Here is a 14,866-nt window from a genome sequence, read left to right on the forward strand (position 1 = left end):
GCCCACACATATCCATAAATATTAATACATATGTATATGCTGATGTGCTTGCCCATGGCAATGAAATTGTAACAAAGGCAATGCCTGTGTTACAAGAGCGGAAGGGTATAATGAGCACACTGTTGCTGTGGGTGGTGGATGAGTATGTGTACAGAGGAAGGGAATGAGAAAATTAATTTATTGCTTACATGTAACAAACAAATAATATTAATTGTTACGCCAAACGTGGGTACACACAATGTCGCCCCACAAACACACAAAAATGTATAACGCTTTGTTGCTTTAAATGCTAGTTAACTATTGCTTCGAGGGTCGGATTAAGAATTTGGAGCTACTTTTTCATTAAAAAAAGTACTCATCAATTAGTTTCAACATGGTTATCTGATCATCTGATTAAATATCCATATACGTTAGGAGGCAATTTTTCATCAATTTTATCATGGATAAGAATATTTTACTCATGTAATTTTTTACCATCATAAACAACTATAGCCGTATAATAATTTCTAAATTGCCGAACGTAGACTGTAATTTTTTCATTTATTATGCGTTAGAAAAATATTTCCAAAGATTTGAGTTCTCCTAAGTAGGTTTCCACAAGTTTTTGTTTTGCGTTCAATCCTCTATTATCTGATTTCAAGTATACTAGCTCATCAATAAAACTAAATTGCTAGGAAACTAACTCGAAAGCGGAAGAAAAGTTTTCATGCGAAATTTCTTCATCGCCAGTTTTTTCGTACGTCTCGAAATTAGTATTTTACGTCGACAATCACTTTTCTATCAATAAATGCAGAATAGAACTTACAACTCTTATTTTAACTGAAAAATATTTGGGGTACTCACAACCCGTCGTAAAGGATCGTAAAATCATAAAATTATTTATTTTTACACTTGTTTAAAAAGATTTTTGTTGGATTACATACAAAAATGAGTTTACACATTTACAATTCTCAATGCTATGTTTTCAAATCGTTACAACTTATAACTTTATGAGATTTGTGAAAACCTTAATTGTATCCGATATTTGAAGAAAGCTACCGATTGCCAAATATTAAACCAATAATGAGGAAAGGCGTTTCGTAAAGCTTTTACAACATACCATACACAGTTTGTTTTCTTCCGTACGCCAATTTATAGTTTGTTTCGTATGTGGATCCAATTTTAAAACTTATCTCTTAAATCCAAATGGCTCTGTGATATTTTAAATGTCTGAATTAAGTGAAAGATATGCAAAGCCGGAAACGAGCCTCCCTCTTTCACCTCTATATCCGCATTGAAAACCGAAACTTGAATATGCAATCCAACGAAATTACATCGACTACGTAATCGTAAGGTTTTATATCATTGAATTAAGCCGAAACCACCTGACACACACAACACATAACCTTCCTCTTTCGATATTAGGTTGATTTTACGGTTTTTTTATAAAGCGTTATATTTGCTTGTCACTTCGGAATTAAATACTATTGACTCGACTGCTGAGCCACGAATGTCCTGGCTACTCTTTTGCTATCCAAAACTAATTTATCTAAATGGCCAGCACAAGTTTTATCTTTTAGTACGGTATTCAATAATTTAGAAGTTATTATTTAAGTAATCGATTTCATTTATCAATGTAATTTTATTTCACTCCAAATAGTTCTCATTTATGTTATCGTCTGATTACGGAAAGCTAGATCCACTCAACACAATGATTTTGTCATGCCGAAGCGTCATGTTGTCGACGCATTTGCGACATGTCGCGTTACGTTGGGTGCTGCCCTTTTCATATTACCACGCGTTCGGTTTCGGTCTGCTCCCACGTTTATTAGCTACAAGCGGCGACTGCGGAGGCCGCATCATAAGCTATTTTACCGGCTGTACACCGTCTCGATAAATTTGTTCTGCTGGTCTGTGTATCCTATCATAGTATCGTGTATGTCAATCCACTTGGTACACATTCGAGACTGGTTGTCCATAATGTTCTCGTTGACCGTTGCCATACTATGCAAAACAATTGCCTTGGTCACAATGTGTATATACATATGGTTTGGTCAACGACGCGGAGTTGAAGCGTTATGCCGTTATCGCACATTATGTCAACGTTATCGCCATCTAAAGGGACTAACGTGTCCCAATCAAGCGCATTTGGAGTATCAGCTATTGGCGAAATTCTTTAGCGCCAACATAGGGATCGTCCTTACGGCGCGCATATATTTTGTCTACGGCAGTCCTAATGCAAATGCTTATAAATTGCTAGTGCTTGCTCTATTTTTCTCAAATTCATTTCGTATTGCCTGTGTACATCAATTTGTATAGTATATGCGCTCTACTCGCTGCGGCAACAATTTGCATGTGTCAACGAGTTGATACGCCGATGGCTATGCGAAGTGCGGTCATTACAAAATATTAAGGATGTATTTCTACCGCAATCCTCCAAAGAGCTGAACAGTGAGCTGAGCGCGCGCTTGTTGGAACTGGATTTAATGCATTCGGATTATCATTATTTGACTTAGCGCGTTTTCGACCTATTCTCCATACCCTTTGCGAGCTTCTTGTTGCGACAATTTGGCATCAGCATTAGTATACTCTTCAGAGCCGTACAATTCATTACCAATCGCATGAAAATCGGTACAGCGGACGATGTTATAGATACACTATTGATTGTACTCTCCTTTACGGATGCTCCGTTGCTGATTTTGTGGGTCAGCGCGAACGTACCACACTAGTCAGTGGCTGTAAACATCAGGCAGAGCTGAAGCAGCAGGTGTGTTGAATTCATTTTATATTTGAAAAGTTTAGTTTTTTAACTTGTGTAATTTTCAGCTGGAGTATTTGGCTCTGCGTCTCAGAATTTATACGAAAAATGAAAGATTTTTCTATCTGATAATAAGAAAAAATAGAAAACTGTATATAGGATGACCTTCCCGTTACAATTAAAAACTCATATTTGGAGAGGTTTTCTTAGAGGTGTCGAGGAACATATTTTTCCGAGTACCAATCGAAAACAAAAAAATTTTTTTTGAATCACCCTAATATACAAGTATATATACATACATATATTAGACTGTGCCAAATAAATAAAACATTTTTTTTTTTGGTCCCATATCAAAATTTCGTTGAGAGTCACGAAAAAAAAAATTTGTCAAAATTTGAGCCCTTTATCTTCATTTTTCAGTTAGCGCTCGCAACAATAAGAATTTTCGTCACAAAATGTTTTTCTTAATTCATTTTTTGGTTATAGATAATTTAAAATACCGAATATAAAAAACCCTTGGTATCGTTTTGTAGGAAATTAAATTCTCTACAAAAATGATCCTTTCTCGAATTTATAGAATCAATACCGTTTTTTTTATTGCTCATTCAATTACAATTTGTTCTATGATTTTTATTTTCAATTACTGATAAACACTTATTAAACTTCTTTCCAACGAAAAAAACAAACTAAATCAATTCTTCTAGGAATGTTTATGATCTAAACAAGTAGTTCTTATACTTTAATTGATTGTTATATGGTACAGTAAAAGATAAAAATATTTTTATTAACAAACAAGCTGACCCCGCAGCCGTTTTCCTGCGTGAAATTATGTGTTTGAAAATGAAGAGAAAGTTAAATTTATCATTTATTTTTTTATTCAACGTAACGCAGCTTAATAAACAACATTTTTTGGTTTCTGTTCCGGTGCGTAAATGTAGAGAGAAGATAGTTTTCCAACTCGTGAGCACGCCACTTATTTTTGACCGTGTGAAAAAAATAGCAGTTCCAAATTTATGAAATATATTCAGGCAACTATCCTTGTGTCCTGATGATTCTCATCTCAAATACAATTTTTACTGGAGACGGAATCCGTTTGAACTGAAATGGCAAATCGATAGAACTCAAAGGAATTCGTAGAATCAAGCATTCTGCCCCCTTTTATTCGATAGCGCAGATTGCGGAACATATGAACGACAGATCCAATTTGAGACGCAAATGATGCGGTGGCATACTACCAAGCCTCTCCAAAAAAATTTAGAAATTCCACTGGATAATTCACGGTGTCGTCTTCATTGTCAAGGCGATCGATCGATTTGCATGTAAGTTTGTCATCGAGAATATGTGGGCTACATTTTAAGGCGGAGGAAAAAAAGAATCTCCCATTAAAAGAAGACGACTAAGCCCCGAGGCAGTACCCTCATTAAACTTACTTCCCAATCTTCAAGAAAAAAAGTAAGAAACCCTCATATTTTGATAAATAGAAATTTTACGTTTTTACTATTGATTAGGTCTCAAGACAAACTTGTTTGCGCGAAAATTTTAACAACTGATCGGAAGCTATACATGCTGTGCTGTAGTTTTTGTGGTAAGGAGTTTCTGTTGTGGAATTGGTGTAAATTTCTGGTGCACATGAACGAGAACCACGCGTTTTTTAATAATGCTCTTGCCAACGCAGCTGTTCAAACCGAGTAAGTTATTTTTGGTTGTCTAGTTTAAACAAGGCCATGCATCAAGCCCTCTCTAACCTGTAGAGGAAAATTGCCATGCAAAGTATCATATGAACATACTTGTATAATGAACATCATTTGAAAATATAACGCACAAACAATGATTATTTTACCTATGTACATATGGTAAGATATCGTGGTGCCATGCGTTTGTATTAATACTAATTAATATTAATATGAATTCATTATAACGTTGAGAACAAATAAATTGGTTGTCTCTATTTCTATTACGTTTATATTTATCATATATATGTATGTAAAGCAAGTGGCTTCACTAAACAATGTTCAATATCAAAAAAAAAAAAAAAAACACACGGGTTAATATAAACAAATACATGAATTGTTTACTATTTTATTGTCAAATAAGCGTAAGTCAAATACTTAGTTCACTTTGTTGAATACACTTTGGTTTTTCAATTATTTAAATCTTTCAAATTTGGCGTTTGCTTCAAAAATTTTTTAAAAATTATTCAGTGAAAATGTTATGTGTTTTTTTACACAAAGTGATCAATTACAGATTGAAATTTGTCACGATGTCATGAAGAGTTCGCGCTAATATCGGTCGGCGTTCTTTTTGGCATCAACATACATTAGCAGCCCAAAGCACAGGAACGAGCACTCCCAGGATGCGATGACATACGTGCGGTATTATGGGTCGCGATCAATCAGAAAGCGATCGTCACCATGTCACAGCAAGACTTTTCAAGCTACAGCTTCGATGGACATTATCTTGAAGCAACGCATATATGGTGCTGTTAGATGTTGAGTGGCAAAAGAGAGGTTTGCCGCACGCACACATTCTTCATTGGATGGTGGAATGTGTTACACCAGATCAAATTGATGAAATCATTCAATCATGCGGCAATTCCTGATGCAAAGAAAGATCCAGTATTAAACGAAGTGATGAAAACCAATAAGGTTCATGAACCTTGCGGACACCACAACCCCACTTTGGTTTGTATGTCTAACAATAAATGCACGAAACAGTACCTACGGACTTTTCTTTCGGAAACACAAACTAGAAATGATGGATATCCACTCTCTCGGCGTCGCTCACCAGACGACATTGGCAGAACATTTAGCATTCAATTTAGAAGCGTGAATATCGAAGTTGACAACATATGGATCGTACCATCTTCGTCACTTTTGTCTAATTCACATTCAAAAGTCATGTCAATGTTGAGTATTGCAGTTTGATGAAATCGATAAAATAGGTTTCTAAGTACGTCGCCAAAGGAAGCAACATGGCAATTATTGGTCTTGAACGATACGGTCGATACGTGAACTGCAATATAGCGCTTTGTAGGATATTTACTTTTGCAATTCATGAACGTTTTCCGACTGTTGTGCGTCTCGCAGTTAATTTGGAGAATGGCCAACGAGTGTATTTCAACCCAGGGAATACAGTACGTGGAAACATCGCCAGCAACACAATTAACATTGACGAGTTTTTTCTCAACTTTCGTCAGTGATGCATTTGTGAGAACATTGCTCTATTCAAATATACCTTGATATTATACATGGAATGCATTGTCGAATAGTTACGCAGAAAGCAAGGCAAACTAGCAGATGGACATCCAGGTGTGTTCTCAACTAATGCATTAGAACGAATTTACACAATCCACCCGAAAAACGCCGATTGTTTCTACCTTCGGTTGCTATTGATTAATGTACCCGGTCCAACTTTATTTGAGTCATTGCTTACTGTGAATGCTTCGATGTGTGCAAGTTTTGGAGAAATAAGCCAGCAATTACAAATGCTGGAACACGTTAATCACTGGAATGGAAATGAAGTTCACATACTTTTCGATATAAACATCGACATTGTCAAAGACACTTTACATCGTCTTCGCTAAAAATTGGGAATGGTACAATTTCGGTTGATACTTCCGGTGGTTCGATATCAATTCCATCTTCCCTTTATCAATTCACGAAAGAAGAACTCACCACAAATGTTCGGATTTTGGCAAATGTCGTAACAACGATTCCTTAAGTGTACGCGCAATGTTAGCTGCCAAAAATACCGATGTTGTTGACTTTAACTGGAAGATTCAAAGTCAAATTCCGGGAGACTTGCGCTCTTACAAATCCATCGATCGTCTTGACTATAAAGGCGACGCCGTGAATTATCCAGTGGTATTCCTAAATTCTTTGGACAGTCTTGGTATGCCACCGCATCATTTGCGTCTCAAAGTAGGATCCGTTGTTATTATGTTTCCCAATCTTCATGCCCGAAACTATGTAATGGAATCCGACTGATTGTGACGCACCTATCAAATACAAGGGGACAAAATGCTTGACTATACGAATTCCTTTGAGTTCTAACGATTTGGAATTTCAGTGCAAACGTATTCCGTTTCCAGTGAAAATTGAATTTGAGATGACAGTCAACAGGACCTAAAGATAGTCGCATAGTGTGAGGCATAAATTTGGAAATGCTATGTTTTTCACGCGGTCAGACATACGCCACGTACTCACGAGTTAGAAAACCATCTTTTCTGTATACCGTAAGAAAAACCAAAAAATTTTGTTTATCATTAAAAAAAAAAATGCAACGTTAAATTTAGCTTTCTTTTCATTTCAAAACACATAATTTCACGCAGAACAACGGCTGCGGGGTCAGCTAGTGTATAACATAAAATAAAACGATGTGTTTTCCTTTGCAGCACTATGTGCTTATGTTGAGCTTTATTAGGTTAGGTTAGGTTAGGTAAGATGGCTGATCAAAGATCCCACGTAGACTAATAATTAGTCCTTTGTGATGCCATAGAAAAGGAACTCCCATGTTACGGATTGGCGAAGCGCTTTGTAGCCAATACATAGTTACACAGACGCTTAACCTCGACACCCGCCAGTTCGGTGGGGTGTCCAAAGGTATGCGACCCCAAGTGTCTGAGTCTTGACCTCCCAAAAGCGGGACAGTCAAGCAGGAAGTGCTGGCTTGTTTCTACCGCATCCTCTTCCAAACAGTTTCTGCAGTCGGCATCCGGTAAGATTCCCATTCTTACCGCATGTAGGCCAATAGGACAGTGGCCTGTTAAAAGACCCACTAACAGTGAGAGGTTAGCCTTACTCAGGGCTAAGAGATCATTAGATCTCCGACGATCTATCCTGGGCCAGAAGGCTTTTGCAACCGCACAAGTGCCGGTGCTGGCCCAGCGTTGGACGAGCATCCGCGTGGCCCAATTATCCAGCAGTAGACCACAAGAAGAAACAGGAGCACCGATGCGTTCCCATTCTACCGATAATGATTCTAGGGTACCTTTCCTTGCTAACTCATCAGCCCTGCAATTGCCTGCAATTCCGCTATGGCCCGGCACCCACACCAGTCTAATCACAAAAACTCTAGCTACTAGAGATAGTGACGTTAGACATTCTTCGACCAGCCCTGAACGCACTGTGAATGAGTTCAAGGCTAATATAGCCGCTCTACTATCTGAGTGAATAGTCACTTCTCTGAAGGTGGATGCACTCCGTAGCAGCATATCAGCTGCTACCTTGATGGCTGCGACCTCAGCCTGGAATACACTACAGTAGTCGGGAAGTCTGAAACAGGAGTTGATGGAGAGCTCCCGACAGTAGACCCCTCCACCAACCTTCCCCCCAAGCTTTGACCCATCCGTGAAGAAACTTACTGCCCCCCTCCTCCAACGGCTTCTTCCAACCCACACCTCCCTCGTCGGTATATGGGCAGAGAAGGAGCCGCCAGAGTTCGGTATGGCGACTCCATGATCCAGGTGATCCGGTATGCAGTCAAAGTTTATGAGGATATCCGAATGACCAGATGCACGTTCCTTTAAGAAACCATATTCTCTGAGTCTGATAGCCACCTTCGCGGCTAAGCACCTACCGGCAATGTCCACCGGCGTTATATTCAAAATTGCATTAAGTGCCATGGTTGGGGTAGATCTTAATGCACCACATACGCTAATTAGCGCAGCCCGTTGAACGCTTTCGAGCTTCTTGGCCAGTGTGGTCTTCCCTAAAGCCCTCCACCACATGAAGACACCATGGAACAAGATGGGCTTTACTATGGTGTCATAGAGCCAGAGGACCACTTTCGGTGAGAGACCCCAACTTTTACCAATAGCTCCTCTACAGCAGTATAAGGCAATAGAAGCCTTTTTTGCTCTCTCCTCGATATTCGGCTTCCATGAAAGCTTCTTATCCAGTATGAGCCCTAAATATTTCACTGTATCCGCCGGTTGCAGGCGAATACCTCCCATCTGCGGCAACGGTGTCACCGGGATTTTATATTTTCGGCTGAATAAAACCATTTCTGTTTTGTTTGGATTAATGGCGAGTCCACTTCCGACCGCCCACTTTGTTACAACGCTGAGATATCCCTGCGTCAACTCGTACACGGTGCTAAGGAACTTTCCTTTGACCATAAGTGCTACATCGTCTGCGTAGGCAATCACCCGACAGCCGCGATCCTCTAGTTTTTTGAGCAGTTCGTCAACGACTAGGATCCATAGAAGAGGAGAGAGAACCCCACCTTGTGGTGTTCCCCTACTCACACTACGCCTCGCGCGCGCGCTGCCCCATTCCGTTTCGATCACTCTGTCGCACAGAAGACTGAGAATGAGGCACTTGAGGTTCGATTCAACCCCAAGACCGTCAAGAGCAGTTACTACTGCCTCAGGCAGGACATTGTTGAAAGCTCCTTCGATATCAAGGAAGGTCCCAACAGCGAAGTCCTTGGCTTCAATGGCTTCTTCGAGCCATGACACGATAGTATGCAAGGCAGTGTCTACTGACCTGCCTTTGCGATAAGCATGTTGTGCTCTTGACAGATAGTCTCTCGGAATGCTCTTCCTTATATACCAGTCCATCAGTCTCTCCAGAGTCTTTAACAAGAAGGAGGAGAGGCTGATTGGCCTGAAATCCTTGGCCGTGACATGGGAGCCCCTGCCAGCCTTCGGGATGAACGTAACCTTGACTCGTCTCCAGGCCCCCGGGATGTAACCTAATCTGATGCAGTTCGCATAGATAGGTGCCAACCAGCTGCATGACACCTTAACAGCCTGCTGCAGCTGCGCTGGTATGATGCCGTCTGGTCCCGGGGACCTGAATGGTTTGAACGAGTTAGTCGCCCACGTCAAGTGTCGCTCATCCAGGATGCCGACAAAGGCCGCACAATCGTCCTGCGGCACCCCGAGAGATCTCCTCACAGAGGACATGTTGCTCGGGAAGTGAGCGTCGAGAAGCATTTGAAGTGTTTCTTCACTACTGAGGGCCCACTTCCCATTTGCGTCCTTGAGATACCCCAGGGACACTGGGGTTTTTGCGAGAATACGCCTGAATCTCGAGGACTCATGGCAGCCTTCCACTTTTTCACAGAAGCACTTCCACGAGGTCCTCTTGGCCTTTCTTAGCTCGGACTTATATATTGAAAGTCCTACTTTATACAAAGCCCAGTCATCGGATAGCCCACTTCCGCGGGCCTTGTTGAAAAGCCGTCTACAAGACGCCCTAATGTCTGAGAGCTCTGTAGTCCACCATAGAGGTTTCTCTTTGCCCTTTGGCGATCTTAGTGGACAAGACCTCTCCAGCGCAGCCTTGCACGCTGAGCTGAAGACTTCAAACCACTCCTCCACCGCATCGGTAGTGGTCAACGAGTCCACCCCCGGTTCGCGTGGGAGAGTTTGCCGAAGCCTCCTGCGGTAACCTTCCCAGTCCGTTTTTTCTAGGGTTCCTAATAGATTTTCTAGGCGGACCTTCTCCGACTAGACAAAACTCGATGTACCTGTGATCCGAAAAGGAGTGATCGTCGAGGACCCTCCAGTTCGAGATCAGCGGGGCAATCGCTAGTGAGGTTAGGGTGAGGTCGAGAACCTCCTCCCTGCCTGCGGTCACAAAAGTAGGAGAGTTTCCTCTATTACAAATGCGAAGATCTTCGCCAATAATGAAATCAAAAAGTGACTCACCTCTATTGTTAGTATCCGAGCTTCCCCAGATCTGATGCCGCGAGTTAGCGTCGGAACCGATGATGACGCCAGTGCCAGCCTTAGACGCTTCGGCTAAGGTCCTCCTTAGCAGTAAGGGAGGCGGCTCCACCACATCATCGTGTGGCATATATGCGAAGATAAGCCAGAAATCTCCGGTGTCACACTCCAATTTCGCTGTCACTAAGTCAGCGCTGCTGAAATTAGGTAAAAGAAATACCGTTAGTTCATTCCTAACCAGCATACAGGCTCTGTTCCTACCTGCATCCTTGGCCGCCAGGAGCCTATGGCTCTTTGTCCTCAATCCAGAGATCCCGTTGCCAGTCAGCCTCGGTTCCTGGATCAGGACGACATCAGCTCCGTCTTGTTCCAGACGGAGCAATAGATTGGCGGAAGCCGCCTTCGCATGCTGGAAGTTAATCTGGAGGAATTTCATCCTTCAGACTTTCCTCCAGGAGCGCTATTTCAGCGCCCAAATCGTGATCGACCCGAACTTCCTCAAACAGTTGTTCGAGGCTGAAGACGGAGTCGCCAATCGACGAACCGCCCCCAACACTCGCCACATCCGAGAGATTCGGATCGACTTCAGCGGTCGTCTGACCGTCGGCGCCCTCTGTCGCATCGATTTCCACAGTCGTTTGACCGTCAGTACCCTTTGTCACGTCCTCCGCAGCCACCGGAGCTTGGGAGCCATCAGCTCTGGCATCCGATGGAAGTACTTCAGCACTACCATCTCAAAACCATAGCTTATGGCTCCCTTTGTTTTGCTGAGAGGACCGATGGATTCCGAGTTTAGCATTATCAGCGCTTGCCGATACGGTTCATCAGTCCTCTCCAGCCTTAAGACTCTCCAGTCCTGCGTTGGAAGTGAGGGATTACAATATCTGAGGATTTCCTCAATCTCACTCGGAGTGGAAGGTTCGGCCGGCAACCAAACGCGAGCCCTAGGACGAAGAGGAAAATCCTCTTTGGCCACGGCCTCCAGTCTGGCTCCCTTCCAGACCTCCCCCACCTGAGAGACTGCCTTCTTATATAAAGTGGCCGATCTCTCGTCAGCACAACTTGTGAGCTTGTGCAGCCCGTGGTGCCAACCGGCACTCACACATTTCGGGGGTGGCCCCGGGTTTTCCTTGACCACCCTTAGGAAGACCGATGAGATAGCCGCCGCTACCCTCTTCCATTCATCATGGGAGATGGCACCGTCCTCCCTATTACGGTCGAGCACCCCCAGTACTATAGCCCCAGCGCCTTTAGCGATTTCGCTAAAGGTTGGCGCCTTTCCTATTCGCGGTTTTTTAACAAGGGAGGTTTCTCCCTCGTGCGACCTCTGCCGCTTGACCGCCGGTTCCGTCCTGCTGGTATCCGGTCCTACCCTATCGTCCTCGCTCAGCACTTTCCTGGCCCACTCAAGTGTACTAGCATGTTGCTCAGAGACCTGACCAACATGCTTGTCACCGTAGCGTTCCACGATTTTGGCCGCCAATCGACGGTCTGACTTTAGCTTTCTAGCTAAAACTGCTTTGCTCTTACCCCCTGTGGATCCTTTCATAACTCTAGCTGAGGTTCCCCTGCTAGTGCTGGCGATTCCGCCGCGTATGAGGGATCCACCCTTCGCTACCTCTGTTACCCCCAGTCTGCTACCTGAGGAGACACCTACCGGAGTCTTTGTCGTGTTGCTGTCATTTTTCGGCGACGGTTTCGTCGCCATAGGAGCAGCATCCCCGCCCGGGTTGGATCTGGGTGCCGATTTCGACAGCCCTTCACCTCCCTTCGTCGTTTTACGGTAATTTTTAGAATTGTCCATGCAAAAAGGGTCCCCACTCAGAGCCGCTATCCGTCCCCCGGAAAGGTAGTCGCCTTTTATGGTCCCAAGGTTATCTCGATGACGAGGCCAAGGCAAGGGTTGACGTACGCCCTTATGAGGCAATACCTTCAGAGCCGACCAGCGCAAAGAAGGAGTCATCTCAACATACACCTACCACGCCAACTTAACGACGACGGGGGGAGAACGTACTCTGAAGCCTGCCAGGGTTTTAACGGGACGGGGGCAGTTGCGACATTAGCCTGTCAGCCATTTCTGATGAGTGTCACCTCATCGTACTCAGGTTTGCGCGTGTAGCGCATTCCATTGAGCTAAGGTTGCAATAGGAGTCTCAACTGTAAGTTGACACCTAATTGTGCAGACATTGTTGTCAGCGAATTTATATGAATTTATATTGTGTTAACTTTGTGCAGACATTGTTGTCAGCGAATTTATATGAATTTATATTGTGTTAACTTATGAATACATATATAACAATGAATCGCAAAATGTGTTGGTAAGCGCATAACTCAATAACGTCTGGACCAATTTTGCCAATTCTTTTTTTGAAATGTTCTTTGAGGCTTAACCCATTAAACGCTAGTGTTACATATATGTAACGCTCCGATCTTTCACATAAATCAACGACTTTTTCGAAATGCAATTTCAAATGTTCCCAATTACAAATTAGAATTGAAGTGAACAAATCAAAGAATAAGTGTGCGCTATATTTTGCCCTTTCCGTTTAGTGTAGCAAAATTAGTAGCGCAGTGAACACGAAGCCGATTTCATACACCTAAAAAAACTGTCGAAATGGGAACACGTTATCGGTAAGTACGATTAGTAATAAAGTGTCACCGATTTATGTGAAAAGAGTGTTTTGTATATTTTGATAGTGTTTGAAATTTTATGCTAATACATAGAAAAAAAAATTGAAAATGACTGTATTTGTAGGTTTTTTTTCGTCTTGTGTAGCTGTGACATATATGTCACGTTCGCGGGTTCACCTTATGAATTGTATAACTATGTATAATATACATATTTATGTGCGTGTTCTTCCATTATTACAGTTTTGGACGAATTGACAAATAATGAAGAAGAAGAAGTGGAAGCTATATATATAGAGGCTCCTGACGCGGGTGCTCTTTCAGGTGATGATTCGGCAGATGAAGACGGCGGTACTTTGGAAAACTTGTCACATACACAGCTTGTCGAGGATTGTGAAATTGTTACAAGAAAAAATACCGACTTTGAAGAGAACCCCGACTTTGATATGGACGCTGAAATTTTAGACTGCTTGAATCATTCTATCTCAGAGTTAGAAGTAAACCTTTTGGAGGAATCATTTGCTTCTGTGCAAGCATCCGAAAAGCCGAGTACATCGCGTTCAACTCAGAAGCCCAGGGAACAAACCAATTCTCGTCGTCGTAAGATAACTGCAGGTCAGTCACATAGTAAGGCTAAGAGAGCCAAACCATCCTTTACGTGGGTCGATGATAATATCGAACCTAGATCTCCAATTTTCCCTGAGGGTAATTACAGTGACTGCAGCAACCTAGAGCCATATGAGCAATTCCAAAAGTTTTTTGATGATGAATTATTGCAAATGCTGTGTGACGAGTCAAACAGATATTCGCTCTTAAATAATAATGGGAACCCAAATATTACAGTTGGAGAAATGAAAGTATTTTTAGGAATTCTGATAATAAGTGGATATACCTATTCTCCAAACAAAGAAGCATATTGGAGCGTTGACAAAGATATTCAAAATCTTGTGATTATTGACTCGATGAGGCGTGATCGTTTTCGAACTATTTTTGCAAATCTACACTTTATTGACCCCGGAAAGACAGATTTATCGGATAAAATATGGAAATTGAGACCCCTAACTGATGCTTTGAAAGCGAATTTTGCAAAAAATTTTCATCCAGAGCGGAATTTGTCGTACGATGAATCAATGGTGGAATACTACGGCAGGCACGGTTGTAAACAATTTATTAGAGGCAAACCGTTGAGATTTGGTTATAAAATGTGGTGTCTAAATACGCCTTCCGGTTATCTTCTAAACTTCGAGATGTATCAGGGAAAAAACCCTAGGACGAACGAAGAGTACGCTGCAAACTATGGAAAGAACGCTGCTCCGTTGTTTTCAATGATCGATGAATTCGATGAAACGTGGAAGCCACTTCCATTTCAATTCTTTTTCGATAATCTATTCACTTCAATACCTGTTTTGGTTGGATTAAAAAAAATGGGATATGAGGGAACTGGAACAATTCGGCAAAATTCAATACCAATCTCTTGCCCTTTGCCACTGAAGGATAAGTTGAAAAAAAGGAACGTGGTTATATGGCTAGTTCCCGGATTTCTGAATGCGATATTACAGTCACGAAATGGGTAGACAATGCAGTAGTTTCCGTTGCATCAACTTTATTTGGAAAGACACCGGTAGGGACAGCTGGAAGATACTCTAGGGCAGAACATGCTCGAATTCAGGTTCAAGTCCCCAATGCTATCGCAATGTATAATAAGAATATGGGCGGAACAGACCGTATGGACCAAAACGTTAACGCTTACAGGATTGGAGCTAGAGGGAAGAAGTGGTGGTTCTCAATTTTTACCTGGTTGGTTGATGTCTCCATTCAAAATGCTT

General features: G+C 42.2%; 1 pseudogene; it reads right to left on the reverse strand.

Moving 5' to 3' along the window:
- Window positions 1-10,710: 10,710 nt before the first annotated feature.
- Window positions 10,711-12,216, reverse strand: LOC125777553 (uncharacterized; annotated as a pseudogene).
- Window positions 12,217-14,866: the final 2,650 nt, after the last annotated feature.

This window comes from Bactrocera dorsalis, chromosome 3, assembly GCF_023373825.1.
Source record: "Bactrocera dorsalis isolate Fly_Bdor chromosome 3, ASM2337382v1, whole genome shotgun sequence".
NCBI classification, from domain to species: Eukaryota; Metazoa; Arthropoda; class Insecta; order Diptera; family Tephritidae; genus Bactrocera; species Bactrocera dorsalis.